Here is a 6,483-nt window from a genome sequence, read left to right on the forward strand (position 1 = left end):
TGTCATATATAGCAAGATAAACCACGAATTCATCACTGGATGTGAACCCACCAAAAAGTTGAGGGTACACAGTAATTAACCTGAAATGTGAGAAAACTATTTTCTTAGTTTTCTTAAGAGAGAGATGTGAACACTCATTTCACGGGAGCAGATGCAATGAGGCACCAATGATAGTTAAAGAATTCAATGAAGAAATGGGCAGAAGCCAAATCTCAGAAGAGCCTTCAGCCACAGGCAGACAGGCTACAAGCAGGGCTGCACTTGTCCTGGGGAAAAAAAATTCTAGCTGTATAGAGTGATCAGAAAAGTTTCTTGGCCTCAGAGAAAGGGCTGGAATATGTGAAGAGCCCTTCATCATAGCTGCTGGGTGTGCAGAAGCCCTGAGAAAGCCACAACCTCAAGATCCAGGGACAAGAGCCTGCGTAATAATGAGGCTTAAGGAGAATAACAAGGACTTTCCCTCCTTCCTCCCTCTCCCCAGGCTAACAGTCATCAGATAACAGGCAATGTTGGGGTATGGAAAGAGAAAGGAACCACATCTGAAGCACAGTGGAAAACGAATACAAAGCAGATAATGAAGGGAAACCCTCTGAGGATCAGTCCCCACCTTACAGTCGGATGTCTGGAAAAGAGTTTGAACCCTGATTATAAAGAGTGTTGCCCTGATTATAGTGATAGCACCAGGAATCCTCAAGCCCAACTTGCATCTATTCCTAGATTGACTCAATTACTGTGAATAAAGGTCTAGCAAAAGGAAAGGTATGTCTATATACAAAGATAGAAACTATCTGAATTTCTCTTCCTACACAAATGCCCAACTCTAAACAAAGATTATAAGTAACAAAAATAAATAAGAAAGAGCATCAAACTAGCAAGAAAAAAAGCAGTCAACAGACCCAAGCGATGATATGATAGTCAATGAAGAGAAAGGAAATTTAAAGTGATAATACCTAATATATTGAAGGCTGTAAAGAAAAAGACGGACAATAAACAATAACAAGTTGGCTATTTCGGCAGAGATGGAAATTATGATATGAAATAAAATGGAAAGGGTAGCAACGAAAAGCAAAGTAACAGAGATGTATATAACATTCAAGGGAGTATCAGAAGACTCAACACAGCCAAGGAAAGAGTTATTCAACTTGAAGATAAATCTGTGAACGTTACCTAAAGCGAAGCATGAAAAGATCCAAACTGTGTTTCTTATTTATTGTTAGTGAAGGCTGACATGTAGCTCAGCTATAGAGCGCTTGCCTAGTGTATGCAAGGTCCTGGGTTTACATCCCTGTTCTACTCAGAGTTTGGAACTGTAACAGTTTTCAGGGCTAGGGATGTTTAGTAAACATGACAAATACAATTCACGTTTGTTTTTACTCTTCTAAATGTCTGAATGATTCCAGGGTGGAATAATAAGAAAAACATTTTCTCAAACAGTCATCAGTCCTAAATTAGAACGTGAAGAGCTTCTTTCTTGTTCTGCTTTGGATCCATTGAGAATGAAAATAATATGCATTTTTTATAATATTCACTGATTTAAAAGATAATGTTTGCTTCTTAACTACTTAAATGGTTGCCTAAATCCTTTGCTTCTTCTTTCCAAATAGAATTTGTCACTCTTTCCCATCATCTTTGAAGTTTCAGATGGTTCATTCACTAAAGAATGCTCGTAGGTGTGCCAAAGAACTTGGAGGTACGCTGTACACATGCTGTCCTGGGTGAGATCCTAGTGACTGTCCCCAAGAAATCAGTTTTATAATTACATGGCTCAGCAATTCAATTTATCTTGCCCTCCTCTGAAAAAGAACAGTAATGGCAATTTATAATTAAAATCAGCTGTATTCACGTTTCTAAAAATCCTTTGACATACTGCCTCAGTTATGTGAATAATGTACACATACAAAAGGAGCGATTTAGACAATAGAAATGTTAAATTCCACTGAAACCAATTTTCAACAAGTATTCGTTTTGAGATTCATTTCTCATGAATACAGCTACCTTGTCATCATTTCATAGCCCTGAAATAGTTTTAGTCGCTTACTTAAATTCGTCAATCTACTTATCAATGTGTAATTTCAATTTAAATAGTGCAGAGGCTTAATGGTAGAAACCTCAGCTGACATTGTCTTTTTCCCTCTACTTCACAGTATATTAATGCTGCCAATAAGCTTGTTACTATTTAAAGCCAGAGGAAATCACAGAAATAAACTACACAAGATACCTCTCTAAATATATCAATGAACTTTTTTTTTATGGTTGAAAGCATGATGCAGTCCTTCTTTAAATACAGAATTTAGAATTTAAAGTTTCAAATCAACATGTAATTTTTACAAATTGGAAAGTCTTGGACAAGTGAACTAAAATCGAACATTTGCTTAATTCATCTTGATTGCATTTTAGATCAGGTTCTTCTACACATTTTAGTTTTGGTTCTAAATTTGTTTTTGTAACTTTTTTGTTGTCCCAAACTCCCTTATAGTATTTTATAACATCTTAAAGTAAATATGACATCAAATGAACCAGATTTCATTTTAAGTATGTTTAAAAATGCTAGAGTGAGAAGTTTCCCTTGCTCAATCCACAGGAAAAAGATTTTAATTTTTAATTTAAAGTAGGAGAAGCCAAACTCACTAATATTAATCCATATGGAAGCTGAATTTAGAAAGAACATTGGTATCACCCTTATACTTTGAATACACATAGCCAGAGAAACTGAATTCGTTGCTTTTCTTGGACCTGTTAGAAAGCTGAGACCAGGACTGAGGAGAGACCAAAAGAGACAATATACAGGTGATAGTTTAAGGTAGGGAATGAAGACCTCATTTAGGGCAGCTGCAGTGGGAAAGGAAAATAAAAGGAGACAGACTAACAAAATGTCACATAGACAGAGGCTGTAGGATTCTGACAAGAATTGTTTAAGGAAAACGATGCATAAGGAAGAACTGCCAATGACCATGAGTCTTCCAGACTATGGTGGGCGGAGAAGGGAGGTGCCAGTAATGGGGGCAGGAGCAGAGTTTGGGGACAGCAAGAAGCCCAGGTCGGTTACATTTAGAGGTACTTGGCTTAAAATCTGCCTCTGGTATTTAATTTCATTTGATAACAAACAATTTCTTAATTTCTTTCTGACTTAGTTTGCCCATCTATATACCGGGGTCAAAAATATGATCCTATAGAGAGCTGTTAAGAGGTTGGAGAGCTACTGCCTGAAAGGCACCCGACACCCAGTGGGTTTCAAAGTGGTAAATGGAAATTATTTTATTGTTGCTATTGTGACTGCTATAAAAAAATAAACACCACCCTAATTATTAATTGGTAATGGGCAATTGTCTGCATTAGGGAGGTCATCAGGTACATTACCCAGGGTGGTGTCTCCACCCTGGGGGCTCGCGTGACTCATGCAGAGACTAGCTGTCCATTTGAAGGGAACGAGCACCCAGGAGCTCTACCGGCAGGATCAGCCTTTGGAGGCTTGCTTTCTTCATCTGCTTAGTGATTTGAAGTCATCTGGAAAGGATTACGACACAAAAAGGGAAGTGGGAGAAGGCAGGCTAAGGAATGGAGGAGAGAGTTGTCTGTAGAGGACTGAGGGATTATGCATTAATGAGAGGCTCCCTCAAGATCCAGGGCAGTGGACTGACTTTAGGACACGGAACTGGTACAGGAGACAGGGTGTGGTGTGTGAACTGTGAGCTGAAAAGGGGCAATCACCAGAGAAAGAGGGAGGTTCCTGGGAAGGGCAGGCAGCAGGAGGGTGGAGACTCGGGAGGGGCAGGATTGGGAAGGGACAAATGGGAAATTGCTGGGCCCAGCAGGGTGGGGCTCACGCAATAAATCACTTGCAGGTTCTGGAACTGGCTTGAGTGTCTTCTTTATGTTGCTGTTTCATTAAAGGCAGGGCTTCCTTTCTGAGCTGGCTTTAGTCACCCCATTAATCACCTGGAGCAGATGGACAGTTTCAGGGTACTTGAGGAGTAAGTGGTACCCAGTAGCTGACTCTCCTTCTCCTGAGTAAGCACAAGCAGGATTGCACATCTCTGAAACACAGAAGTTGGTACTGGGAATGGACAAGCAATGCCTGGGTGGGGCAGGGTTATCACTTGAATTAATTATATTGCAAAAATGTGGTGCTCATATCATGTACATGACAGATATGTAAGTATGTATTTAGGTTTTTTTTGTTAACTCTCTGGATTTATTTAGTGTATTAAATTACAATCTATAGAATGTTGTGTTTGGTTTGTGAAACATGAAAAAAGGACAGGACCCACAAAGAAAAAAGAAAGCCTCAGTGTGAGCTAGAACTTCATTCAAATCCCAGATCTGCCTCTTAGCTGTGGGTCTTTAGGCAAGTTACTTAGCTTCTTTCAGCTTTCGTTCATAGAGTTTAAGTAAAATATGTAACATAGCACATAGCAGATACTTAATAAATGAGAGCTGTTATTATTTTTTAAGTTAAAACTTGTATTTTTTTCTTATATAATTATCTCCTAGATATTTTCAAAGCCACTGAGGCAGGACTGTGACTCTAGTTTCCCAGAGGAGGAGAATGAGGATAGAGTAGTTAAGTTGCTTGGGGGAGGGAATCATAGAGTTTATAGGTCACAGAGCTAACACTGTAGTCCAAGTCTTCTGACTTCTACACTGGTGTCCTTTCCCTACAGGATGTAGAAGATGTAGAGACACAGAGAAGTAGGAACCAAGGCTACCATTCTGCATGTATTTCACAATGCAAAGGGGGAAAAAAAATCACCGCATGGTGTCCCTCTGTGAAATGGTGTGACTTTTAGAAAAAAAAGAATTAGCATATAGTATTTACACATAGTAATGGGGTTCAGTGTGTCAATTCAATACCTACATACCATATGTAGAAATCAAATGGGGTAGTTAGCATAAAATTATGTGATTAAGATTAGATGAGGCGTAGTACTTTTGATTTAGAAAGCGCATTGTTCACGCTCTCAATCCATTGGCATCAAACTTCGAGGACTTCCCTTGTTTCACTTGCAAAGAGGGCAGAGCCTCAGGAGACAGGTGCTCAGTCTATGTAGCCAAAGGAAAGGGAGAAGTGCAAAAGGGGTGAAAGTGGTAAAGACTCCCTTGCTTCATTCAATAATTATTTTGAAAAAAAACAATTGTCTCCAAAGATGCTGCTCATTTCTACACATGAGGTGGATGCAGTGCCCATATTGCTTGTGTTCTAACAAAGAAAAACCAACAGAAGGATCCCACGCAGTTTTGTTAAACCTCTGAATATATAAAGGCATCACGCAGTCTAACAAATTTGATAACCACATGCGCATCTGTGACTTTTAAGTGTCTTCTCCACCCCTATTATATTACCATACTGGCTAGAACTCACTGCTTTTATGAGGAAGCCCAATTTTTAAGTATTGCTTGCAAAACTTGCACAAACCAGATCTCCTTCACCTTTATGTCCTCTCTCTCTTGGTCTCCACTTCGAACTCAGAGAGTTAAAACTTTTCTCACTTTCTTACATGCACTATCTTCCTTCTCCTGTAAGCTTTAAACATGCTGTTTCCTCTTTTGGAAACGCTTTCCATTTACTTGGGCCATTCCAACCTCTCTCTTTATTAGGTAAACATTGTACTGTAAAGAGTAGCTTTAAATTAATTCCCACCAGGGCAGCCTTTGCTGTCTGGTACCATGTAGCATGGGTGTAGTGTCCCTGGTATGTTCTCCTAATGCACAACCCCTATTCTTTGCCAGGGAACTCCTCACACACTGCAATGTGTTTACTTGTGTGTCTGCCCAGCAGGACAGCCCTCTTCACCCCGTTACCAAAGGCAGGGATCGGTGTTCCCCTGTTTATTATTTTAAGCACCAGGGACCAACACAATGTCTCCCATATGGCAGAACAGGCTTTCCATAAGGACTTGTTGAATGAGTACATATGCACAAAATATACTTTTACAATTTGTGGAATCAACTTCTCATTATTTTTGTAAGTTTTGAATGTTTGCACTAAATTATGAAACACAAACAAGCAATACTAAAAGTGACAGTGGATGACTTCATTATAGGTGAAAACCGCAACATTCTAGACATAGTGGTTTGATTGGGATTTTCTCTTTCAAAAGCACTATAATGTGGACACAGAGGGAATGATTTTACTTTAAGAAAGATAATGAGAACTTGAGCATCTTTTAAGTATAAATTAAATGAACATCGTGTTTGGCCTATATACTTGAAATACTAAATCTTTACAATGTCTGAGACACGTGTAAGTTAAGCTGTGCTCACCCTCATTTATATCTCACAAATCAACGTAAGGCCTTTGGGATGTCAGAAAGGAAGGATACACACAGGTATTGATAGAATGTGAAAGAAACCGGCACATGCCAAGGATCACTCCGCACACCAACAGAGCTAGTAGAAGAGATCTTTATTAAGGAGTCCAGGTGGCCCGGCTGGTGCGGGGGCGGAGAGAAAGAGAGAAAGAGAGAAAGAGAGAAAGAGAGAGAG

This window comes from Fukomys damarensis, unplaced genomic scaffold (assembly GCF_012274545.1).
Source record: "Fukomys damarensis isolate Sample0158 unplaced genomic scaffold, DMR_v1.0_HiC HiC_scaffold_30, whole genome shotgun sequence".
In the NCBI taxonomy this organism is placed as follows: domain Eukaryota; kingdom Metazoa; phylum Chordata; class Mammalia; order Rodentia; family Bathyergidae; genus Fukomys; species Fukomys damarensis.